The sequence below is a fragment of the Oryctolagus cuniculus genome, chromosome 12 (assembly GCF_051225735.1).
Source record: "Oryctolagus cuniculus isolate XC-2025 breed Fujian yellow rabbit chromosome 12, ASM5122573v1, whole genome shotgun sequence".
Classification (NCBI taxonomy): Eukaryota; Metazoa; Chordata; class Mammalia; order Lagomorpha; family Leporidae; genus Oryctolagus; species Oryctolagus cuniculus.
The window spans coordinates 76,565,146-76,592,229 of NC_142878.1; the positions used below are offsets into that span (position 1 = coordinate 76,565,146).

Consider the following 27,084-nt stretch of genomic DNA (forward strand, 5'->3'; position numbering starts at 1 on the left):
CAGTGGGTTGAGCCACAGCTTACAGTGCTGGCATCCCATTTCAAGTCCCTGACACCCTGCTTCTGATCCAGCTTCCTGCTAATGTGTCTGAGAAGGAAGTGAGAGACAACCCAAGTATTTGGGCCTCTGCTACACACGTGGGAGACCAAGATGAAAATCCTGGCTTCTGGCTTCAACCTGCCTGTTGTGCCCATTTGGAGAGTAAACCATCAAATAGAAAAATCAATCTAAGAAATAAATTACTTTTTAAAAAGACTTCAATAAAAAACAACTTGATTTTTTAAAAAAAAATCTATCACCTTCCTATTCATTATGGGTTGAAGTAAGTCCACTTCAAAAATTCATCAGTTGATTCCTAACCCCAGGTACCTCAGAGTGTGACATTTCTTGGAAAAAGGTTGATGGCAGTATCATGAATTACATGCAAATAAGGTCATACTGGATTAGGGCAACTCCTAACCCAGTAAGACGGGGGTCCATACTAAACAGGGAAATGCGGAGGGGGATGTTCACAGGGAGACAGTCACAGGAAGAAGGTGGCGGACAAAGCGCTGTTTCTCCACCCACAGGAGTGACAAAGGCTGCCAGAAAGCCACCAAAGAGAGGGGAGAGGCATGGGAGAGGCTTGTCCTCACAGTCCTCAGTGGGAGCCCACCCTGAGATCGCACCTGCAGCCTCCAGACCCTGCGGTGATACCATTCTGATGTCCAAGCCGCTGGATATGTGCTAGTTTGTTACCTCATCTGAGAAAGCTATCTACCACCTGACAGATTTGTTTTTTTTTTTTTTTTTAAGACAGAATGTGGATCTCTATATTATGTGTGTGTTTAAATTCTAGTCCTAATCATACAATTAGCTACATGCCAAATTCTATTTTCTACTTTTGTGTAATACATCTCCTTTCCATCCACATTACAGACTCCCTGGGAAAAGAAACTATTCATTTATGCACTCAACAGGTATCCATTCAGGCACTATTCAAGCAAAGGTAGAAAAAAAAAAAAGAAAGAAAAGAAAAACCAGATTCCTGCCCTCTAGGAATTTACAACCTATAAATCCTAAGAATGTAAAGGACCTAAAAATTCAGGCTGACCAAAGTATGCTCAAGGTACAACAGCACAGAGAGCTTCCCGGACACAGCTGTCAGTGGCTCCTCCCTCACCCTATGCCTTTCCAAGTGGCAGTCATCTCCTTGCTCCACTCCGACATCGACTTCCCTTCTTCAACACCTCCACTGCTGACAGGGGAAGTCAGGTCACTGCTTTGATGACAACCCACCTTTCGTCTCAGAATAAGCAGATGGCAGGCATACCCAGAGGTAGGATTAGGGACCTACGTGGACAGTCTGTTTGGAGACCTTCATGCTCATGATTCTAGTATCTTCTGCCTGCCCACCAATCAGGAACACCTGCCGAGGAAGCTTCTAACCCCATCTCTTACATTCCAGATTCCTAGCAGAAGCTAGGTGAAAACAGATTCGTCTCAAGGTTTATGATGAACGCAGAATTCCATGGTGGTTTGGAGAGAGTGGCAGAGGAAGCAGAGAATTTCAGGTCGTAATTCCAAGGAACTTCAGCATTGGCGGGATATTCCATTTTTAATAAAGATTTTTCTGGAATCTCCAGCCTATTGAAGCACTGGCGCAGGAAACAGGAAGTGAGCTATTCGTGGATTTTCTCTCATGGGTCAAGACAATCCCCATTCCTTTTCTATATTCCCTACTTCATCTATTTATTATTCAGAAATTTTCTCAGCCCTGGCTCCTCTAACTTTCCAAAATTCCAGAAGATACACCTCATTTTTCTGCCTTACTTGTCCTATCCTCTTTTTCTAAGTCTTTTTTTAAACAGAGATTTATTTGGAATACAGAATAACAAAGAGAGGGAGAGACAGAATTAAAGAGACCTTCCATTTGCTGGTTCACTCCCCAAATGGCCGCAACAGCTAGAGCTGGGCTGGGCTGAAGCCAGGAGCTTTCTCCAGATCTCCTACATGGCTGCAAGGGCCCAAGCATTTGTGTCATCTGCTGCTGCTTTCCCAGGCACATCAGCAGTGAGCTGGATTGAAACTGGAGCAGCCATGACACAAACCATTGCTCCAATATGGGATACCGACATTGCAGGTGGTGGCTTAATCCTCTGTGCCACAATGCCAGCCTCATTTTTCCCAGACTTAAGGCACAAACTCCACAAGTGCTTACTAATTGCCCACCATGCTGTAGACACCATACTGGGAGGTTGGCCATCTATTTTCTTATTTTGTCTAAACATCTCCACTAATATTATCAGGAAAAGAAAGCTTGGTAAATCTAAATTCCCAGGCCAGGACTACATCCTTAGATGTGTCTGACCTCAAGGCTTATCCTGCTTTTCCAAAGGCTCGAAAGTCAGAGTCCATAATGATGAGATCATCGCATGTGTGCAGATCTGGACAGCCAGCCAGCACACTGATTCTTTAAAGACAATGAAACACAACAAACACAATTTAGGTTCAACCGCAAGGGAGATGAAGTTGCCAAATGGTAATCCTTAGTCTGAGGGTGAATCTGTAAGGACATTCTTCTATACTTAATCTACAAAACCTACTCATTACATGTGTGGAAACACATGCACAGGCAAGAGTGTTGGCAAACTATGAGGAGTTAATACAAAAACAGTAAAAAGCCCATTGTAATAGTGGCGTCATGGAACAGGAGTCATAATACAAGGTGAGACTTAGACACTCGGGCAAGTGCAATGCAGAGTCTGTCCTAAAAGGTAGCTGAGGGAAATGGGAAAGGCTTGCTAGGACCAACAGGCCAACAAAAACCAAGGCAATATGTGGCACTCCCATCTGTTACAAGAATTATGTACTTGAGAGGGAGGTAAAGGAGGAGGAGAGGGAGATGAGGAGAAAGAGAGAGATCTCGTATCTCGGCTGATGTACTCCCCAAATGCCTGCAATAGCTGAAGCTGGGCCAAGCCAAAGTCAAAAAGAGCCAGGAACCCAATCTAGATCTCCCACATGGGTGGAAACAGTCCAGACATTGCAGTCATCACCTTCTACCACGCAGGGTGCACATTAGCAGGAAGCTAGAACTGGGAACAGAGCTGAAACCTGAACTCAGGCACTCTGATGCAGGACGTGGGCATCCCAAGCGGTGGTGTAACTGCCTGACCAAATGCCTGCTTTTTCACATATCCTGATCTCTGCAAGGCGCAGGCAAGGGGAACCCATCTTAACTCTGCTCTGCTGGGTTTCTACTGACCAAAGAAGTCACTGTCCAGTGATATCAAGACATTCTGCCCCCAGGGCACAAATGAATGCCCAACTCCTATAGTTCATGGAAGTATGAGAACCTAAGAGGCATGGGATCGATCCAACCCGTTTTAACTAGCAAGAAACTCCCTAGTAATACCTTGTTTGTATTTCTTGGAGGAGGGACACGAGAAACACTTATTTCATTCCACACAATAATTCACCACAATCAGAGACAGCACAGCAAGGGCAACACCATCTCCCAGCTGCTGATTACATCAAAGGCTTGCAGCACAAATTCAATTTTATGATGTTAATCTCAGCCTGCCACTCAGAAATTTTCTCCGAGGGATATGATTTTTCTCTGGATTTCATTTTAAGAATGATTTTCTTCGTCCACAATCAATAAAGATATGTTTTCATCAAAAGACTCTATCTTGGCAGAACTCAATTGGCTATTTCAATCCCTTTTGGTGACACAATATTAATTAAAATAGTTTATGTTGCACCTCAACTGGAAAAGAGGCACTGAAAATAGCAGCTCCTCAGAACACATGTTCTATACACATCAACACAGAGGGCAGAAAATAATTTTCTCCTTCTCCAGGCGACTTACATTAGCTATTCAAGAGAGTAGCTCTAACTTGTTTATCTCTGTGATCTCACTGAAAAAAGGACACCCTTCCTGCTGGTAGTTTTTGCTCATAGAAATCAACATGCACATCAAGAGGGTGCTTCAAAAGCTCACTTTCCAGTGCCCAAGAAGAGGAAAAATAATGACCTGTATACCTGTATGTCGCTGTGTCTCTAAACTTAAAGAATAAAAAGAACAATGCTATGAAAAGTTCTTTTATTCTTCCATTCTAAATAATGATTGCAATCAAACATATTGCAGTGCTCAAAAGCGGATCAGTGGAATTTGTACAGAGTTCCTCGCGTTGAACATAAAGAAAATTATGGGCCAACGCCGCGGCTCACTAGGCTAATCCTCTGCCTAGCGGTGCCGGCACACCGGGTTCTAGTGCCGGTCAGGGCGCCGGATTCTGTCCCGGTTGCCCCTCTTCCAGGCCAGCTCTCTGCTGTGGCCCGGGAGTGCAGTGGAGGATGGCCCAAGTGCTTGGGCCCTGCACCCCATGGGAGACCAGGAGAAGCACCTGGCTCCTGCCATCGGATCAGCGCAGTGCGCCGGCCGCAGCGCGCCAGCCACGGTGGCCATTGGAGGGTGAACCAACGGCAAAAAGGAAGACCTTTCTCTCTCTCTCTCTCACTGTCCACTCTGCCTGTCAAAAAATAAATAAAATAAAATAAAATAAGAAAATTATAAAGTATATTACAGAAAAGGGATTCTGTTTCAACAGTGATTTGGAAAGTGGTTGTTGATTCACTTCAAAAATATTTGCATGATTCCCTCCTGTGCACCTGACTCTGTTCTCCACCTGAGAGAAAGATGAAGCCTCAGCTCCTGCTCTGTGATGCCCACAATGCATGGAACTTCCCTTATTACAAAGTGAGAGGGGCTGAGGCCTGGTTCCCAACAAGGACCCTGGAAACCAGCACAGTGCAGGATTCACTTAACTTTGCCTGGAGAGGGGATTAAGGAGAGCTACTTACAGCAGAGTTCTCCTACTGAAATATGCAGCTGGTGATTTACAAACAGTAAATACAAAAGGTAGCTTAGTCTCTGCCCAGGTCTCTATAAACCTTCTCAGCTCACCTTCCTAGAGTTGAAATTATCCACCCATTGTATCTCTCACCTTAAGAGGGTAACATAGAAGGTAGGTAGGTAGTTAACGTGGGTAGGTAACATAGAAGGTAAACAGATTGACACCCTAGAGCCCCTAATAATTTTACAGAACTTTCAGCAGGGTTTATTTAACCGTCCATCTCTTCAAAGAAGGACTTTACTGTATAAAGGTTCCAAAGACGTTCTTTTAGATTAACCTGGATTTATATGTGAAACAGAAAAAAAGTTATCAAATTAAGGAACAGAAAAAAAAATCTAGCTCAGTCTCTAGTTCATAGGTTAAAAAAAAAAAAACTAGAAAGGTAAGCTGAGTTGGTTGAAATCAAGGAGTGGGCTAGATTGTAGATTTGTCTAGACACTTGAGCAGTAATGATGAGGTGCAAAGAGATTACTGTTCTGCAGAGATTCTTAGTCAATGCATTCACCAAAGATGGAAGCAAGCTTGGGAGCCTCAGCGCCATCTCACCTGCGAGGGCTACTACAATGCAGATTCTGGGCGTCACACTGGACGTCATGTTGAAGAACGTGAATTTAAACTAGCTCTCCAGAGACATTCTTTACACATGAGGCTGAGGAACATGAATCAACCAGCTTCCCTCCTGCACAGCACAGTGAATGAAATAATCAATTTAATTGACAAAACGTAGAAAAACGCACTGAAGGAATGCCCAGAATAAACAATTCCCTCAAACGAGTTCTGACTAAGGCCAAGTCTTCATGGCCTAGTGAGAACGCCTATATCTGGCCTAATCTGAGTGTACTACAAACCAATAGGCCTGGCTTGGCCCCTAATCCAGTATTTTTCTTTGCAATGCCCAAAACCTAAAGTAATTAAATGTTTTGCTGCTGCTCACCAGCGACATGCAGAATCTTTCCATGCTTTGTGGGGCATTGCAACAAAATTGCCTAAGATCTTTGAAATCCATGCGGAAGAGAGGGTCTAAAGGGGGAGGACACTGGTATTCATTTGTGCAACAAACTGGTACGATATTTACAAAAGGGATAATTTTGCCTGTACCAAGTTATAATATTATGGTAAATTCTTTCAAATTAAAAAGAAATGTAAAAGCCTATAATACCAGAAGCATCAAGAGAATAAAATTCTGTAACAGATTCCCCCCCAAAGTAATGGGCTCACACTTAAATGCTCCAAGATCACAAATTAACTTCAATATACTTTGCAAATCATTTTTTCCGCCTTTGACTCATTTCAATAGCTAAGACTGAAGCAATGACTGGAGCAGGACCCATGGCCTAAAATGGGTGGAGAAACTATCTTGCAGATGTAGGAATGTGGGCCTCTTCCAACAAGAGCATTCCAAGTGGGCTGAGCTCCTTTCAGAAGAGCCTAGCTCCAAGGCATAAGCTAACTCTACAGTCCTAGTTGAAAAGAAGCTTGTAGTGGTTGGGAGAGAATGGTGGTAAGTGTATACAGATAAAAGCTCAAGTTTCATTCTTTTAAGATTTATTGATTTGAAAGGCATAGACAGAGGCAGAGAGAGAGAGACAGAGAGATGTTCCATCACTGGTTCACTCCCCAAATGGCTGCAATGGCCCTGGTAAAACCCAGGAGCCAGGAACTCCATTCCCATCTCCCATGTGGGGTACAGGGTGCCAAGTATTTGGAACATCATCATCTGCTTCCCCAGGGGCATTAGCAGGGAGCTAGATCAGAAGTGGAGCACTCAGGACTGGAACTGGTACTCATATGGGATGCTGATGTCACAGGCAGTGGCTAAACCCACTCTGCCATAACGCTGGCCCTGCTCATGTTTCATTCTAAGCAATGAAAACAGTTAAAACACTTCTTGATCTGCTTTTTCTAATGGGCATAGAAATCACAAATGCCATCTATACTCCAGGCTGGATTAGAGTGGCAGCTCTGTCTCTAACCAGAAAGAATGCAGGGCACCACACTGGTTGAGCACCTACTGTGCATCAAGCAGACTAACCTTTTCTACACAACTAAGTCCTCCAACAATGTTGCAAGACAGACATCCTGACAGCATGGACATGAAGAAACTATTAGCAACCAACAATGTAAAAGAATACTAAGATCCCATTTTACCTGTGAGGAAACTACATCTCCAAGGTAGGTTATCAAGGTCCTGTAGCCAGGAAAGGATGGGACAGCTCAGAGACAGCTTGCCAAGGTTTTTATTTGTCATGTTCTCTATGCTGGTATATCTTCACACAAACTTTTGCCTTAACCCGGGATGCTTTCAGTGTTTCTACCTGATGAACACTACACAACTGGAATCTTCAAGATTGGAACTAAATTTTAACTCCTTTGATCCTTTTATAGTTCATATTTAGGACTGCTCAAATATAATCCTTCACTTTTCTTTCATATTTATTTTCACTTTATTGGAAAGGCAGAGAAGGAAGGGAGGGACAGAAAGAGAAAGAGAGGAATAATAGAGAGCTCTTCCATCTGGGGATTCACTATCCAAATGCCCACATTTAGCCAACATCCTGAAACCCAATCTGGGTGCCCCCCATGGATGACAGGGACCAAGTATTTGAGCCATCACCTGCTGCCTCCCAGGGTGCACACTAGCAGGAAGCTGAATTGGAAGTTGAGGAAGCAGGACTAGCAACAGGTGCTGTGATACCGGATGCTGGGGTCTTAGCCACTGAGTCAAACACCTGCCTCACTCTACTACCTCAATCAGAGCACCTACCACTCTAATTGCTCCTCACTGTGCCAGGAATGCTTAGGTGGCAGACACACATGTTCTTTTCCTTCTTCCAATCAGCTGGCAGAGACTTTTTCATATGAGGGTTTTTAAAAAGCTCATGAAAAATACTTACTATGAAAAGCCTAGGTGTCAAGAACTTTTGCATTGAAATAAATGTCTTTTTTAAAGATGTTTATTTATTTGAGCGGTAGAGTTACCGCGAGAGAAAGAGACAGAAAGGTTTCCATCTGCTGGTTCACTCGCCAAATGGCCAGAGCTGGGCCGATCCGAAGCCAGGAGCTTCTCCAGGGTTTCCCACACGGGCGCAGGGGCCCAAGGACTTGGGCCACCTTCTACTGGTTTCCCAAGCCATAGCAGAGAGAGCTGGATCAGAAGTGGAACAGCTGAGACTTGACCTGACACCCATGCGGGATGCCGACACTGCAGGCAATGGCTTTACCTGCTATACCACAGCCCCAGCCCCAGAAATAAACATCTTTAATTCCACTTTTCCCATGAACTTTTTGAAGTACTGTCTTATAACAAGAGATCAAAAAAGACTTGATGAGAGTCAAAGAATTAATGTATTCACTATGAAGGAAAACGACACAGCTGCTTCCTCAGAAAATTAAGTTTATAAATGTTTCTCTTCACCATCTAACTGTGATGTCTACACAAAGTACAAAAGGAAGATGGGGTAAATCAACCTTGGCTACAGATATACATTCTAGTTTCTATTTAAACAGCCTACAACCATATCAGCTCCTAACTCAAAGACCATAATGTCAATGAATCCTACAATTAATTTGCTCAGTGGGTCATAATTCCCTCATCCCAAGTGTTTTTTAAAACATTTGTGTGTAGGTTCTTGTAACTATCTGAGTTAAGTCCATCTTGTTAATAGAAAAAGAGGAAGATGTTGACAACTACTGCTATTGTGGGACTTTTTATTAAGTTAGACACCATGAGGCTGGCACTAGGAACCTCACTTGATCTGATCTTCATCACGTCCCTGGGCATCAGGATCATCTATGTGATGAACACAAGGAAAAGGAAGCTTGGAAAATGTCAATCACCTGCCTGAGGTTGGCACCGGAAAGCAGAGTCCAACCCGGCAGTGTCCACAACTCACCATTTCAACCACTGCTCCACACTGCTCGGGTGGGCAGGTGGTGTCCAGCAGCGTGGGAACTGTCTACAAGAGGAAGCAAACTCTAGAATCAACATTTCTCTGGAGCAATGACACCAAGCTCTAAAAATGAGGATTTGTGTATGGTTTTTTATTTTATTTTTTTTTTTGTAAGGAATTTGGAGAGTTTCCTTGATTTTGAAGATAAAAATGGCATTCATCAGTAAGGGGGTTGTGGGACTCAAGTTAATTAGAAGACTTATCAGGACTTCAAAGCTGATCTAGGTCTTGAACTCAGGACACAGGGAAGTAGTTTCAGTCCAGGTCCCCACCGTATCTCCCTGCCTTCAGTTCAGCCAAGAGAACTGCATCTGAAAATTGTAAGCAACTAGGAAGAAAAATAAACATCTTTACCAAGTAGAGCTCCAGAGAGATGCCCTTTAATGATGCAAGGACAGAATTATTAACTAGAGATGCTTTGTATCATAAGCACCATTATTAAACAGCATTATTACTAATGTGGTAATTATATAACAGAATGTGAATTGTCAAGCCAGAAAGAGATCTGAATATGCAGCAACCTTGACATGTTGAAATATTCCTCAGACCATTATTTCCTGGGTTCTGTGAAGCCTTTTCATAAATAAAATGCACTCTTCTGTTCCAGCAGGCTGTTTAAGCTAGTTTTGGATTTCTACTCCTTTGATAAGAAGCTTAATATGACATTTTCTTAATAAATTTTAATTATAATAAATTTATAAATAATTTATAATTATAAATGAATTATAATTTTAAAACATCTTTCCCAACAGAGGTAGAAACATTGGAACTTAAAAGACAGTCTCAGGGGCCAGTCTTGGGGCCCAGTGAGTTATGCCGCTGCCTGAGACATGTCATCCCAAAAGAGCACCAGTTGGAGTCCCAGCTGCTCCGCTTCTTAGCCAGTTCCCTGTTAATGCACCTGGGAAAGCAGAAGATGGCTCCCAGTACTTCGGCCCCTGCACGCACGTGGGAGATGGGGTTAGTGTTCCAGGCTCCTGGCTTCAGCCTAGCCCAGCCCAGCCCAGTCCAGCAGTTTGGGGCATTTGGGGAGTAAAGTAGCAGATGAAAAATCTCTCTAGTTCTCTCTCTCTCTTTAAATATAAATATCAATGTACGTATTTGTGCATAAATACACATATAAAGTCTGCCTTTCAAATAAATAAAATCTTTTTAAAAAAGACAGTAGCAATCTTTATGGCTTTAAGAAATAATTGCTTTGCTAGCACTGCTTCAAGGACAGTTTCCCTTCCTCCTTCAGCATTCTTTACAGAAAACATCATTGGCACATTTCAACACTGAAGGAACTAAGAGGCGGCTAAGGAACAAGCACTGTTTACCCAAAGGCCACAAGACAGAAGGAACCTCAAGTGCTTACTTTCTTCCCTCCTGGTCCTAAGAAGCGGAATTAAGCAGGGGAGAGGGCAACCGGCCCCAGTGTGCCTGGGCTGGAGTGGAGGGGGTGAAGGAATGAAAGAGGTGGGGGGACCACAGGATTCTAAACACTTTCTTTGGGTAGAAGTATTCACACAGGGGACCCAGTCTGCCCTAGCTGACCTTGAACTGAAGAAGCAAGGGGAAAGAGCAAGTCAAAGTTCAGCTGTGGAACAAACCAGAGTGGACTGTTGGGAAATATGAACTAAAAAATAAATAAATAAGCCATAATGAATGAGAATGCCCACAGCACTGGCCACAGCTGCAGGAGCGCCCGAGGCCAAGTCTCCCGCCCCACAGCCTCAAGCTGTCACACCTGCGCCCGAGCCCGCGCACGTCCGCAGTGGACCCTGCTGCTTAACTCGGTCTAAAAGGTTAATTCAACAGCCTCAGGTTCCAGGCAGGTACACCTGCCGAGTCCTAGGAACGTGTCCCGAGTGAAAGGCAGGGCCTTCCCCTGCCCACCCACCAGCCCTGTCCCAGTGCCACAGACAGGAAGACTTCGACACCCCCAGAGCCACACACACACCCGCACCACCAAGGAGCAGTGGGACAGGGGCGCGGCGCGGCAAAGGACTCGAGAGAAACTGGCCACCTTCAGGAACTCGGAGCAGGAGGTAGAGGTTAGAGCGACCGCTGCGCGCGCCCACCTCCCTCCCCCGCCCCCTCAGAACCCGCACGCCTGCCCCGCCAGCGACCCCTCCCGCGCGGGGCTCGGAGGCGAGAAGCCGCCAAACAGCCCCGCGCCGCCCTGGCCGGGACTAGGGGGCTGCGGGAGCCAAGTTCCCGGGGCCGCTCGCCTTACCGGAGCCGCGGAGCTCGAGAGCAGAGGGGACCTGCAGCCGGGCGGCGGGCGGCGGAGCAGCAGGTGGCCTCTTAAGCTCTGCCCCGCCCCACTCCGCCCCGCCTCGCGGGACCCCGCCCGGCCCGCGCCGGCCCCCGCCGACCCCAGGCACGCCGCTCGCGGCCAGCTACTCTCCCCCCACCTCCTTCCCTCCCTAGCTCGTGGCCGCCGCTAGCACCGGCCGCCAGCAGCCTGCGAGGGCCCAGTCCTCTCAGAGCCGCAGAGAGAACCAAGGGGCGTGAGCTCTTAATCCCGGGCACTGGCGAGCCCTGGGAGACCGGGGCTCCTTGAAAAGGGGGTTGGGAGGAAGTTCTCCTCACGACTGCCCCCTGCATCGAGACCCCAAGTATTAAGAGTGGATACGATTCCACAGAAAGCCAGCACGCTGACCCGCCGTGGGTGGACCAGGTACCATGACTTGGAAAACCGGGAGAGACTGCTTGCTTGACTAGGTTGCACAGTGACTTTACTGTCCTAACCTGTGGGCGCCCAGGTGGTGGTTCCTAAGACTGCTGGAAGCTGGTCGGAGAGACTGTAGCTCCTCCTACGCTAATGACTGGCGTCCCAGATACCAAGGACACTGAGCCTGGCCCAAGTCGGATGAGGCGGCTTAGCTGTCCTTTGAGGTCAAAGGTCACCTTTCTGACTGGAACAGCCACTCAGCGTCTGCATGATCGGAGCCTGTTCTCAGGCTGGGTCCCTCTGGAACCTCAGTTCCCCCATTCAGGTGCTTGGCTTCCTCTTCACAGCATGTGAGACGGCTTGCCTTTAAGCTCTGTAAAAGCAGAGACGCTAAGGGCAGAGTGAGGAAATGCATGCAGCGGTCAACGGATCCGGTTTCTCCAGCCGGAGGCACCCAAGGAGCTGCCCTCGCCCATCCTTACCTTCCAAGGCTGTAGGATTTTAGGTTAAAGTAGACACCCCCATTCATGCCCTCATTCCCCCATGCGACCTCTTGAGCAGAGCCTTCAGCAGTCTTGTTAGAGCCACAGGTGTGGGAAGAGGTGTAGACAAGGCTGCTCTTGTTTGAGCTCTACCATAACTAGCATACAGCTCTTAACAGACCAAAACCCCTCAGAGACTCAGACCACTGCCGGGCTTAGGGCACGCAGAAATGGAACAGAGTGGGGTGGGGGACTCTGAGGTCAAAGAAAATTTGTGAGAATGGACTATTACCTTATTTTTATAACAATACGGTTGACATTGTTGAACCCTATCTGAGGCCGGTGACCTTGGAAAACAGCAAGAGTTAAAGAAACCCTCTCACCCTTTTGTGTTCGAGAAAGACCCTACTGCAAGGAACCACCTGGCTTATTTAAGACTTCCTGCCACCACTCTTGTTTGTCTATGACAAGGCAGGTCATAGATGCTCCAAATTCCCTTTCAGTGCATCATAAGCGATGGCTGAACTGCTTGAACCCCTTGAGCACTCTGGACCAAACACCTGCTTCCTTGACTTGACCAAACTTGAGTTAGACTGCTGTCCTCCTCCAGGCCCTTAACTAGCCTTGGGCTGAGCCTTCCTTTAAGCCTTCCATAACAGCCCCTCCTCAGAGTAGACCGACCTCACGATAAAGCTTTCTCCTACTGATTGGCCACCCTAGCTCATCCAACTTCTCCATGCTTGTACTGTTCCACTTTGTTTATTTCTCCCCAAAAAAGACCTTTCCTGCATAATCTTTGGGAGGCCTGCAGATCTCAGTATCGAAACATAATGGTCTCTCATTTTGCCATAACCCTTTAGAATAAAGCCTCTTCTCTCCTGATTCTCTTATTTGACATTATAAAATGAATTCTTAAATATTGTTTATGAAGGAAAATGATCCCAAACAAGAATTCCTAGAATGTACTGAAGTCATAATGTGGATCTGTCACAAAGTCTTGTCTGTAAAATGGAGACGTTGGGTTAAATAGAGCAAGCTTCCTTTGCATTCCAGAATTAAGAATTCAGAAACAGAATCACCAGATCTGGGTTTGGTCAGTAGGTTGCAGCTGACAGAATGACTTACCTACCTCATTGTTAAAACATCCTGCTCATGCATTGCTGTTTCTATTAACAGACTCAGAACAGTTACCATTCCTGGTTTATGAGGTGAAAAAGAGGCCCTAAGGGCTCATTTCTGTAAGCTCCTTATTCACACTGTGAATAAGGGTGTTTGATCAGGCACTGACCTGTATACATTTTTCTGGTCCTGTTACAGCAGGTCCTGGTTGCAATAATCATGTCCTACTCCCCCCTCTCTCCCCCACCCCCACTTTCTGATTCATCTGTTATTCGATATTATAACTGAAAAAGTCCTGTAATTCTAAAGTACAAACTATATCATGTGCATTATGATTTCTTACCTGTACAGATGAAAATTCATAATTTCCCTAGATTCTTTAAGAAGAGCTCACTTGGCTGCATTTTTGGCATAAACTTATTTACTAATAGTTAACTACATTAAAATAAATATAAAAAAGAAAAAGACCTTTAAAAAAAAGGGGGCCGGTACTGTGGCATAATGGGTAAAGCCGCCTCCTGCATTGCCAGCATCCCATATGGGCACTGGTTCGAGACCCGGCTGCTCCACTTCCGATCCAGCTCTCTGCTAGTGCCTGGGAAAGCAGTAGAAGATGGTGCAAGCCCTTGGGTCCCTGCACCCATGTGTGAGACCCGGAAGAAGCTCCTGGCTCCTGGCTTTGGGATTGGTGCAGCTCTGGCCGATGCTGCCATCTGGGGAGTGAACCATTGGATGGAGGACCTCTCTGTCTCTCTGCCTCTCCTCTCTCTGTGTAACTCTGACATCCAAGTAGATAAATAAATCTTTAAAATATATATATATCCTAGACCATACCATACCAATCTAAAATGACTATTGTTATCTACACATTTCATAATGTATTTCTTTCTTAAGACTGTTTAAAATAATTTTACATCTTCATAAAAATATATGTAGTTTATATCCTTTCCCTATAATGTTATAAGAATTTTATTGCTATGTTGTCTTCAAAACCATATTTTTTAATAAGCTCATTTTTTAAAAGGTGTATTTTATTTATTTGAAGGACAGAGTTTAGAGAGAGACCGAGACGTGTAGAGAGAGGTGTTCAATCTGTTGGTTCACTCCCCAGATGGCCACAACTGAGCCTATCTGAAGCCAGGAGCCAGCAGCTTCTTCCAGGTCTCCCATGTGGATGCAGGGGCCCAAGGACTGGGGCCATTCTCCACTGCTTTCCCAGGCACATTAACAGAGAGCTGGATCAGAAGTGGAGCAGCTGGGACTCAAAGTGGTGCCCATATGGGGTGTTGGTGCTGCAGGACTCTGACACACCACAGCGCCAGCCCCTATAACCATCATTTTTAATAGCTTCATAATAGACTACCAAGTATAGTTTTCATAATTTACTTGGTACTTTTTCCTGATTTTTAACTAAGACATACTGTGTTGAATATTTTATTAAGATAGATTTCCAAAAGTATAGTTGCCAAGTCAAAATTTATCCCTACTTTTAATGTCTATCAGTGCAAACTTCCATTTTGATTTCCAAGAATTAGAGTAATTGCTTCTTCTAGTGTATGAAAGCAAGTTTGTACATTTTTATACTAGTGATAGCCATAATTCCAGTGTCTGCTATTTGATGTACTAGGTTGATTGCTAACTCCATGAGAGCAAGTACTGTGTCTCTTTGCTCATTATCCCATTTTCTTTCTCAGTAATTATTTTTTAAATAGTGGACAAAATACTGGCTGAAGGTTCCCTAAGTGCAATTGCCACCTATGCCTCCTTATTTCTTCTTGGTCTTAATTTTTGGACTGAGAAGAGGCTTTAAAAGCTCATCTAGAGTTGCCATTCAGGAAGAAGTAAAATGATTATTTTTAAAATTATATTTATTTACTTGAAAGGCAGAAATAGCCAGAAACAGACAAGCACGTTCCCATCTACTGTTTCACTTCCCAAATGACTTCAGCAACTAAGGCTGAGCAAAGACTGGAATCAGAAGCCAGAACCTAATCCAGATCTGCCATGTGGGAACTTCTAGAGTCTGCATTAGCAGGAACTTGGGGTCAGGAGCCAGGGATGTGGATGTCCTCATCACAGGGCCAAATATTTGCCCCAAAAGCAGCTTAAATAAAACAGAGGTACTAAAGTGACATTTCTGAAAGGGCATTTCTGCCCCAAAAGCAGCTTAAATAAAACAGAGGTACTAAAGTGACATTTCTGAAAGGACATTTCTTTTAATAACAGAATATTAATAATACAGAGGGGAACACAGTCTCACATATCGGTACCAATGATACCAAAAGATCAGTGTTTTTGGAAAGCCTTGTATATATTTTGCCTTCTTTTCAATATATGAATTTTCTTACTGTTGAGACAGAGGTAGGAACAGAGTCAACACAACACTATCAAAATCAGCCTGAGTAATGAACCTGTAAGGATACCCTCTTGAGGGAATCCCAGTGCCCCAGAGTGTGTGCACACGAGACCCACTGCCTTGGGCGGGAGTAGTGTGTATGTGCCAAGGATGGGGGGGGATAAAGAAAGCTTGCCTGCCTCTCTCTGGAGACCTCTTGAGGGGATGTGTGGTTAACTGCAGGGCAGGATGGAAGGGTGGACTGAAAGGGAAACAAGAATCCTTTAACTTACTAGTTCCTCAAATCCTCATTTCTCCCATGGAAGCGCAAATCAGAGCATATGCATTCCAACAGGGGGAGCACACTGGCAGCTGAGAGCCAGACTGGGCACTTGGAGGTATTTTGGCTGGGCTGCTGGTGGTGTTACTGTTGTTTTTCAACTGCATTTGAATGTCCAAGACCTCACCATTTCCCGTAGTTTGCACCTATTTGTACTACCTGGCCCATGAATGCATTTAAGTTTGTGTCTCTTGATGGTGATTATACTCTCAGAAGAAGGCCTTGATAGTGATTAACTAGACGATGTCTGACTTTGCAACCTGTTAATCTCTGTATTATAGGATTCAGGTTTGAACATAGGGACAAGTATTTCCTTTACAGTTAAAATATGTTTCTTTGCTTATAAGATGCTCTCCATTGTGAGTCTCTATTTTTTAAGCCCTGGAAGATTTTTGCTTGCTATAATTAACTTCCCTGTAGGGTATTATGCTAATTTGAATTCAAATCAGAGTAACTGTTCTTGCATATTAGCATACAAAAATGACTAGACACAATGCCTAGGGAAATTAGTGTGGCCAATTTGGGAAATAACAAAAAATAACTTGTGGTGGTTTAATACATGTTTAAAAATTTTTTTATATACCCCCTTTTGGTGGAACCTGAAATTCACTTCCCTTCAGTGTAAGCTGTAGACAGTAGCTTCTTTGGACAAATAGAATGTGGTAGAAATGATGGGACGTAACCGTTAACTGTTAACCACAAAATGACACTGGCACTTTCATCTTGTTCTTGCTCTTGTCTCACTGGGTCTGTGGAAAGCTCCGAGGCATGCTGTGAAGGAATGCAGGAGGCTCCATGTTAGGCAGAAGCTCCTTTGCAATAGCTGTCTAGGAACCGAGGTCTCTGTGTGAGGTGTCCTCTTGCCAGCAGATCCTCTCACAGCAGTTGGGCTGTCAGTCTCTGCTGGTGTTGAGATGGCAACCTCTGAGAAAGCCTGCACCAGAAGCACATCTCTCAGCCACTCCTGAACCCCTGAGCCTTGGATGTTGTGCGGTCATCAATGTGTGTTGTTCTTAAGCCACTAGGTTCTGGGGTAACTTTTAGTCAAGAACCCTCCCCAGTGTTGATGTCCCAACAGTGACAATAGTGACGGTATCTGGCATTTTCAGTTTTCCACATTGTAATGTCTTGTGTAGCTACCAAAAACCTTTTTGTAATCGAAACTCTGTAGGTACTGGTCATTCTTGTCGACTCTCCAGTGTTTGCCCCAGTTTCTTATGTTCAGGAAAACCTCCACACCCCGTTATGGGGTAGAGCTCCTTTAACTTTGGACAAGCTGTAAAACGGCACCGGTGCTTACTATTCAGTATGCACTGTGCATGGGACATGAACACATGGTCTAGGATCTGCCCACTAGACTCTGGCCTCAAGCAAAATGCCTTCTTGTGAGGGAAGTGGCTTACATTTCTAAGGACTGCACCCCAGGACCACTAGCAGAGCATCAGAGAAACAGACTCTGCGGCCGGCACCTAGAAGGTGGCAGTGATGTCTCCATGGCACCAGTTCTGCGTTATCAATGATTTTGGACTTCATCATGGCTGCCTAACTTCTAAACGTAGTTTTCCAGTTCCTTAGAGAAATCTAATGTCCTCTTATAAAATCTTTTAGGTTAACAAGTGTTGCTTTCTCTTGCACACATCTAAAAACCCTGACTGATAGAGGCAGACAGTATCTGCAGTTCGTAGATGAACAAATTGAGGACCAGAGGTGCTAAATGAAAAGTAATCACATACAAATAGCAACTGATAGAATGGGAATATTTTAAATAGTACAGATCCAGCTAGGGAAACAAACTGACATTTAAATTTAGAATTTAAGATACAATGGGCTTAGATACTTAAAATAACTTGTAATAATTGTTTTTTTTTTAAAAAAGCCAGACAATGGTCTGGTTCTCTGTCCTGATTCATGTATTAAATGACAACATATGCCACTGAACTTATTGCTGTAGAAATGGGTGGTGCTCTTCCAAGCTTTCTTGGTTTTACACAGATACTATTTTCTGCAGGTGCTTCTGTGTCCATCCTTGCCACCCACCCATTTTAATCTTGCTTCAAAACCCCGATTTAGTGATGACTTTTTTGTTCAGGCTCTTCTGAAACCTCAGGAAAAAATAATCATTCTCACTCACCCCTAATGTTCTCCTAGAGCTCCGTTTCCATCCACAGTAAAATTATTATGAAGCTTGTTTACCTGTCTGCCCATCCCAGCTCATTCCAACAAAATGAGCAGAAAGACTCCAGACTCTGCCTCATTGATGAGGGCATACAGGACAAAGTCTGCATACTCAACAGGGACCTTAGGTCTCTAATGCCATCAGCTATAAGGATGCTGACAACAAGGCATTCAGGCACTGGAGACATTTTCTCCAAAGAAATTTAAATGACTGTAGCATGGGGTAGGGGACATGACATTTGCAACTCCCTCGTGTAAATATGTGAGTGTTCCTCTGATTATGAAGGTCTGTGCTTGCTAAATTCTGCCTTACAGATAGCCCACTTAGTTTTTGATACCTTAACATTTTGATAAAAAATCAAGAATTACCAGAATTATGAATAATTCTAACATGAAAGGGTTTAAAACATAGCCTTTAGAAAAGAGAAAAGGAAGGAAAAATAGATAACTCAGGGAGCAGAAAATGTCAAGTAAGAAAGTAGGGGCAGGTGTTGTGGCACAGGAGGTTAAGCTGCTGCTAGGGATACCCACTTCTCATGATGGAGTGCTTGGGCTGAGTCTTACCTCTGCTTCTGATCCAGCTTCCTGTTAGGGATCCTGGGAGGTAGCGTATTACAGCCAAGTACTTGGGTTCCTGACACCCACATGGGGACCCACATGGAGTACCTGACCCCTGGCTTTGGTTTGTCCTGGCCCCAGTTATTGGCAAGTTAACCAATAGAGGAAATATTTCTTTCTCTTTCTCTCTCTTCCTCTCTCTCCTTGTCACTCTACCTCTTAAATAAATAAGTGAATAAGTAAAATTTTTTAAAAGAAAGTAACATTCTCTGGAGGAGGAGAAGTTGAATCCTTAAAATCAGACTTATTTTAAAATTGAAACAACTGAAAAAAATGAACTTAAGGGAATTCTTCAGGAAAGTAAATTCAGAAAAGAGACAAAAAGATTGACAATAAGAGAGGTTAAGAAAATTGGAAGATCAGCCCAGCTCCCTGCTAATGAGTCTCGGAAAGCACTGGAAGATGGCCCAAGAAGCTGGACCTCTGCCACCCTTGTGGAAGACCAGGAAGGAGCTCCTTGCTCCTGGCTTTATTTAGCCTGAAGCAGACCTGGCTGTTGTGTCCATCCAGCGGATGGAAAATCTCTCAGAATCACCCTCCCTCCCTCCCTCCCTCCCTCCCTCCCTCCCTCCCTCCCACTCTTGCTGTTGTTCTGCTTTTCAAATAGACAAAGACATTTTTTAAAAATAAACCTAGAACCAGTGATGGATAAAATGACTTGAGCACTTATTGTTGGCATTTCATGTGTACGCTTTTACTAGTTACTCTCCCCTAACTCATAACTATGAACTATGGAAGCAATGATTGATAACTGATAATAGCAAAAACTTGAAGAGACTCAAAAAATTGTCCTTTTGAATGGTCATCAGGGAGGGAATGGCAGGATTTAAAATGTTTATGCTATTCAGCTATGACCGTGACTGAGAATTAAAGAATTTTAAGCCTTGTTAAGTCCAAAACCATATTTTATCTAAGTGAAAAGGGGCCTTAAGAAGTTAAGGCCTGGGGGCCAGTGCTGTGGCACAGTGAGTTAAGGCCCTGGCCTGAAGCGCCCATGTGGGCCCCGGTTCTAGTCCCAGCTGCCCCTCTTCTGATCCAGCTCTCTGCTGTGGCCTGGGAAAGCAGTAGAAGATGGCCCAAGTCCTTGGGCCCCTGCACCCATGTGGGAGACCTGGAAGAAGTTCCCGGCTCTTGGCTTCGGATCAGCGTAGCTCCGACTTTTGTGGCCAGTTGGGGAATGAACCATCAGATGGAAGACCTCTATCTCTCTCTACCTCTCCTCTCTCTGTGTAACTCTGACTTTCAAATAAATCTTTAAAAAATAAAAAAAGAGAGTTGGCAATGTTCCTTAGGAAAAAAAAAAGAAGTTAAGGCTGTATTCAAGGTTGTGCATTTCATTATAACAAAGGTGGGTCCAAATATGAACCTCCCTGGCCCCTGCCTTCCCTGTCTTCTCCCATGGTTTATCTCAGTGAAAACTCAGATCACGCTAGTAAGTTTTCATTCATTACTCAAATCCAGGACTTAACATTTGTGTAAACACAGATTTGGAAAAAAACATTTGCATCAGAAAGTGAAAATTTTTTGGACACTAACCAATATTTTTGTGTGTGTATGTATGTGTGTGTTATTTTCTGAAATGGCAGTAGGATTGAAAATCCTTGGACTGACTTTTAAAGAAGTTATAAGCTTCTGTAACTTAGGAGTGAAAAAAAATGGTGGCAGATTCTTGATTATAACTGTGCCATTGAGCAGCCCTATAATATAATATTTTAGGTGAAAAGTAACATTTAGACAGGCTATTTTTCTAGCACCCAATTTCAAGGTCAAATACGTTTCTTCTTCATGTTTTGTAAGTGCCTATGTTGAAAACAAAATGAGAAAAGACAACTCAATGTTTTCTGAAATGATCAAATTCTGGGACTTAAAAAAGTGAATATTGAACAATTTGAAGCTGTGACTACAACAGTGACAAAATCTCATTATTTTCCATTCTCTAAATGCTTCGTGCAAGAGGGGACTAATTGCCTGAGACAGTGTTATCAAATGAATGACCCAGATACAGTCTCAATCTTGTAGTCTCCTTGTGGGTTCTTCCCAGCTGTCTATATAAATGACTGTGACACTCTGTACTTAATCATCGGCAAATGGAAGCTTTCAGAAGAAAAACTGTCCTTTAGATTTTAGCACACCCTGACACGAAGGGGAGTTAATTCTCAGAACTTAATTATATTAATAGCCCAGAGAGGGTCAAGGAGCAAAGTGGTCTGTGGTTTCTATCCTAGCACTGTATTTGTTATCCCGAGTAAATCAATTCAAGAACTAGGACTGAACTCCAATAGATAACATTAACAATGGCTTCCATTTGGATTGTGCTTCTCCAACAGACTTTCACGCATTATTTTACCTGATTTAATGAAAGAGAAAATGCACAAATAACAGGGCAAAATATGCTGTAGAAGTTGCAGGTGTTTAATTTTGCATAGCTTTCAGTCATTTTTGACCATGACATCCTTTTGTGAGGTTAAACCTGAATTGTCATTGCAATAAGTTGTTTCATTTGTGTTGGTCACTTTAAATGAATCCAGCCCATTCGATGCATAATACACGCTTCCTCCAGCCTCTCACATCGGAAGTACTCAGATCACTTTCCATCACCGCACCGCACTGATCCGAAGCCAGGAGCCAGGTGTTTATCCCGGTCTCCCATGGGGTGCAGGGCCCAAGAACTTGGGCCATCCTCCACTGCACTCCCGGGCCACAGCAGAGAGCTGGCCTGGAAGAAGGGCAGCCGGGACAGAATCCAGTGCCCTGACCGGCACTAGAACCCGGTGTGCTGGTGCCGCAAGGCGGAGGATTAGCCTACTGAGCCACGGCGCCGGCCTACACTCTGATCTTTCCCCATGCTACACCCACTCTATCCTTTGTTTGCCTCTAAATTTCTACTGCCATTAGTTCCTTCCCCGTTTTCTCCATAGCTCCCATATTTTCCTTTATGGCACACAAAACATTGTGTTTACATATTTATTTACTTGTTTTGCTTGTTGGTAGTAGTGGCCAAATCAATTTCTTTGAGTGCTATACGATTAGTGATTACTACAAAGTGGTAGGTGCTTAATAAAATTTGCAAATAGCAAAAGGAATAACCAAATTTATATTACTAGTTAACCACTTATAAATAAAGTTATATTCTAACTTGTCTTGCAAAATAAATTCCAAATGAATTAATTATTAAGAAGTTAAAAAAGTACTATAACATTCTGCATATTAAATATTAGTAAATATTTTAAAACCTTGGTGTGATGAGATTTTATTTGTACATATTTCTTCTTCTTTCACCTCCTCTACTTTTTCATTCCCCCCTTCCTTCTCCTACTCCTCCTCTTTATTTTTCTTGTTATCATACACATTTGTTATCTTTAAAAATGTAAAAGCATACAAGAAAATGAGAGTGCCTTTACATTCCATCTATCTACTTATCTACTTCCCCACCTCACACAAACCACGATAATCTTTTTGTTTCCTGTTTACGTGTGTGGCCAGAAACTGGAATGAACTATGACAAAACTTATAAATTTTACCATTTGTAATTCAAAATAATGTACACATCAAATCCATTGTGAATGAAGTTACTGACAAACTTGGAAAAATACATTCAAGACACGTGGAAACCATTATGTTCTGTGGTGGATCCAGGATGGCAGCAGATTCTTTGACACTCTTCACTGAGAGGTGGAGATTGTTTCTCTCTCCTGACTCTCAGCCAGCTCCGTGACCGCTTCACTAATAGAAGGCGGCAGAAGGGAAACTGTCCCTGTTTGTGTGTTGGCTTTTAGAGGGACTGGTGGCTTTCTCTTGTGTGCTTTGTGAAGTCCTGAGTTACCATGGAAGCAGTCCAACTCCATTGCTGAAGGGAGCACATGAAAGAACAGATGCAAAATCTACAGGGAAAGGAGAGGCCCTGAGACCTAGCAGGACGTGGAGAGGACGAGAGGACCAGGCATTGGAACCCCTTGTTTCAGCGTCCAGGTACCTCTAGCAGGAAATGCTCTCTGATGTCATCCGTGTGAGGGAGCTCAAATGAAATCAGTAGGAGAACCACCTTCCTGAGTCTCATCAACCCCAGAACTCAAGACGTCATAAATGATTGACATTTAAGGTAGCAACCAAGTACTGAAACGAATCAGGTAGCTAAAATGCTTCGATAATAAAACACTGAGAAATTGCCCATTTGCTTTTTTTTTTTTTTTTTTTTTTGACAGAGTGGACAGTGAGAGAGACAGAGAGAAAGGTCTTCTTTTGCCATTGGTTCACCCCCACAGTGGCCACCGCGGCTCGCGCTGTGGCCAGCACATCGCGCTGATCCGAAGCCAGGAGCCAGGTGCTTCTCCTGGTCTCCCATGGGGTGCAGGGCCCAAGCACTTGGGCCATCCTCCACTGCACTACCGGGCCACAGCAGAGAGTTGGCCTGGAAGAGGGGCAACCGGGACAGAATCTGGCGCCCTGACCGGGACTAGAACCTGGTGTGCCGTCGCCGCAGGCGGAGGATTAGCCTATTGAGCCGTGGCGCCGGCCGGCCATTTGCTTTTGTACTAGGTCAGGACCAAAGCAGGAAGTACCTTAAGGAGACTGTAAAAGTTGATTTGATCTTCCTCTGTTTTATCCTCAACACAAAGCACAGTGACCAGAAGATTATATAGGAGCTAAGTGTCTGATAAGGAAATAAAGTCTTTCAAGACTGTAAGTAAGACAAATATCCCAATTTTGAAATGGACAAGGATAACAAATAGGCACTTAGGCTAGAACTCAAGTATTCAGTAAATATATAAAAACTTACACAATCTCACTGATATTCAGAGAAATGCAAATTAAAATGAAATCTTGGCTGGAGTTTTGTTTGCTTATTTGTTGTGGCCATCAAATCAATAAAACTACAATATAATGGTATTAATGAGTGTTGGTGACAACCTCAGAAGGTAACCACTTTTAGATTTGGTTGAGTGAATGTAAGTGAAGTGTTTTTGAGATAGTAACTTGTACTGAAAGTCTCAAAAATATTTATGCTCTTTGTCCCAACAATTTCATTTATAGAAAATTTTCCTGAAAGAATAATTAAGAATTGCATGAAGTTTTAGCCACAATGATGATCTCAGTGAGGCATGTTTTTTATGGTGGTAAACACTGTTTATGACTGTCTGGTGAATTAAGTTGTGGTATAGAAAGAAAATCATCTTGTAAACTATAATTATGGACTTAAAAGATATTCATGATACATTTCCAAACAAATGGGAAAAAAAGTATCACAAGGAAGTATTTGATGCTATTTTATCAAAATATTATATAACATAATACTGTATAACAAAATGTAATGCTATAATACATTGTAACCTATATAATCTTCAGACTTTATTCACATCTTTCTCTACATGATGTACAAAGAGAGATACAAAAATTTCTGAGTGAATATCCAAGGTGTGTTGCCAGGGCTGGAGATGCAGGTTCAATCAGGGATTTTAATTCCTAACAGAAAATTCGGGTATTTAGGGACACATAGAGTCATTGTAAAGTTTTAAAGCAGGGTAGCCATATGATCTAGTCATGAGCATTGCTCATTGCAGGTGAGCAAGAATAGAAGCCATGAGAGTAGTTTGGAAATTATTGTTGTCACTCAAACTCTGATGGCCTGTGATTTTATTTCTCCTGATTTAGGGAACAATTGCATTTTTAGGTCAGACTTCAGTATTCATTTAATGAGGACATTTTTTGGATTGGGTGGCTGGTAGAAGTGGAGAGGGTTGGTTGAATTAGGAGGATAGCATGGGGAATGGAGGTGCTGAGCTGCCGCCTCCCATCTCTCCTGTACCACACACATGGATTCTCATTACTGTACTCAATGCGTCATGGGAATTGTCTTAGTTTAGATCTCATGACAGTTCTGTGAGGTGGACATGATCATTCCATTGTAAAGGCAGGAAAATGGCAGAGTTTCACAGATCAGTGACTTCTCCCAGAATCACAGACGTAGGGAGCCGAAGCACTGGTTTGTATGCACTGGATGATTTCATTCCAAAGCTTGTGTACTTTCCTTTATGCCAGGTTGCCTTTCTGAGGGTTTAACCTTGGTCTAGAGATGGCCCACCAATCTTAGAGAACCCTCTGTGCTTCCAGCACTTGCTAAGTTCCTCTATAATGTCTTCTCACAGCTTTTGATGCTTTATGAGAAGTAGCCACAGTGCAGTGACTGAGAACTTGGCATTCAGAGCTAGACAGTCTGAGTTGGAATCCTGCTATCTTTCTTAAAAGCTGTGTGGTTTGGAACAGGGTATTCACTGTCTCTAAGCCCCATAGTTTCTGTTCTGTAAAATAGTGATGAAAATAATACTTGCCTCCCTGGACAGTTCTACATATTAGGTTATGCATTGTGAAATGTTTAGAGTAAAACCTAACACATACTAAACTCTGTCTGCTATTGGAATTCCTCTTAAAAATAAGGAAGTTGAAGCTTGCAGAGCTTATGTCACTTGCTCAAGGCCGTAGAACTATAGATTTCTTGCAACAATGCTATACTTGGTATTGATGATGAAATGGAATGGTTACAAATGCCCTGCATTGCAGTGTGCTACATGGCATCACCAGTTCATACCCCAAAGATAAGGCAACTCTAATTATTGAAAATGTGATAATAAATCATGGTGGCACCTCTGGATCTATATATATGATTCCATATACAGCAATATATGAAAAACACAAATGAAGCTTGATTATATCTCTGAGGCTACTGAAAATATTACATGTTTTTCATCAGATAAGTAGCAAGCATAGAGACAAAGTACATGTACTATATCATGGAGAGTTTCACCAAATTTGTCTGATGAGCTCAATTCACTGCAGTGTCTCTGCTCTTGAAATGGGGGAGTGGTGATGTACACTCATCCTGAATTTATATGTCTCTCCGTGTAACTCCAAAATGCATGCTTAGTCCGTTGATTTACAGGCTATCCCATCTAGTGAAATGCATCGTTGTGGTCAGCCTAGGTCTCCTGAGATAATATTAACAAGAAGCTCAACTCCCTTTGATCACCACAGACTGCCAGAAATGGTTTACCAGCAGGCCTGGGTGTCACAAACTTGGCACATGAGGGAAGTTGATGTAGCCTTGCCCTTTGGGATCTCACAGCCAGTTTGTTTATTCTGCTCCTCACTTCATCTTGTTACTTTCCTGGCAGCACGCTTGCTCCTGAATTTGTTCCTTCTAATTCCTTTGTCACCAGAGAGGTCATTATGCCCTGATTCTCATTAGTCTGTGCTGCTAGACCAAAGGTGCTGAGGGTTATCTCATTCTGCCATGTATTCAGACACAATCATCCAGAAGTGTTTAGGCTCTTATCATTTTTTAAAAAATAATTTATTAATTTGAAAGGCAGAGTTACACAGAGAGAGGGAAAGAGATCTTCTACCCTTAGGTTTAATTCCCAAATGGCCACAATGTCCTGGCCTGGGCCAGGTCATGGACAGAAGCCTGGAACTCCATCCAGGAATGAAAAGGGGCCCAAGCACTTGGACCACCTGCTGCTGCTTTCCAAGGCCCATCAGAAGGAGCAACAGGTTTCAAACAGGTGCTTATATGGAATGCCAGCCACAGGTGGTGGCTCAACCTGCTGTGCCATAATGCCAGCCCCTAGGCTGTTCCTGTTAGTAGATAATTAGTGAGCTTCTGCTGTTTTAGGTGCTAGAGACAAGATAAAGAAGAGTCTGTAAGACTTTTTGCTGGCTTTTGGACCAAGACATTTGCATCCTTTCAGACTGCTAGTGTGAAAAGACTTGGAAGACTCTCGTCCCAGACAGCTTCTTGGGTTTTTTTTTTTTTTTTTGAAGGTTTTTTTTTATTTATTTAATGAACATAAATTTCCAAAGTACAGCTTATGGATTACAATAGCTTCCTCCCCCCCATAACTTCCCTCCCACCCACAACGCTCCCCTCTCCCACTCCCTCTCCCCTTCCCTTCACACCAAGATTCATTTTCAATTATCTTTATATACAGAGAATGAATTTAGCATATATTAAGTAAAGATTTCCACATTTTGCACCCACACAGAAACACAAAGTGTAAAATACTATTTGAGTACTAGTTATAGCATTAATTAAACACCTAAGAGTAATTGTGTATTAATTACAGAGTTCAACCAATAGTTTAAAGTAGAACATAAAATGCAACTTTTGTATTGTTGTGGCTTCCCCCACAACCCCCCTCCCTCCTGTGGCCCTCCCCTCTTCCACTCCCTCTCCCATCCCGCCCTTCATCACGTTTCATTTTCAATTACCTTCATATACTGAAGATCAACTTAGTATATACTAAGCAGGGATTTCAACAGGCTGCACTCACACAACTGAACCAGGTATAGGGTATTGTTCGACTAGTAGTGTTGTTTTTGAGTTTCATAGTTAAATACATTAAGTGTGGGGAGCAACAGAGACTAGACTAAATTACTGGAACTAGGACTAATTCTATGCATCTGCTCTCCCACAATATGGCGCTGAGAGAGAGACCAAACAACCTCTACGCA

At 43.4% G+C, this 27,084-nt stretch overlaps 1 protein-coding gene, 1 long non-coding RNA gene and 1 pseudogene across 10 annotated transcripts in view; 2 read left to right on the forward strand and 1 right to left on the reverse strand.

Moving 5' to 3' along the window:
* Positions 1-11,221, reverse strand: part of WDR72 (WD repeat domain 72) — a 243,257-nt gene extending 232,036 nt beyond the window's left edge. For 6 of the 8 annotated variants that reach the window (XM_008268981.5, XM_089309470.1, XM_089309472.1 and 3 more), the window contains exon 1: positions 11,070-11,221. The gene's annotated coding sequence lies outside the window, so the exon portion shown is untranslated. The remainder of the gene's footprint in view (positions 1-11,069) is intronic. The other 2 variants (XM_089309469.1, XM_089309468.1) reach the window with 2 other exon arrangements.
* LOC149123106 (uncharacterized) overlaps positions 10,653-27,084 on the forward strand; it is a 60,794-nt gene continuing 44,362 nt past the window's right edge. Inside the window, exon 1 of one of the 2 annotated variants that reach the window (XR_016217578.1) lies at positions 10,653-10,887. This is a non-coding gene — a long non-coding RNA (uncharacterized LOC149123106). The remainder of the gene's footprint in view (positions 10,888-27,084) is intronic. The other variant, XR_016217579.1, reaches the window with a different exon arrangement.
* LOC100344936 (eukaryotic initiation factor 4A-I pseudogene) overlaps positions 11,661-27,084 on the forward strand; it is a 47,207-nt pseudogene continuing 31,783 nt past the window's right edge.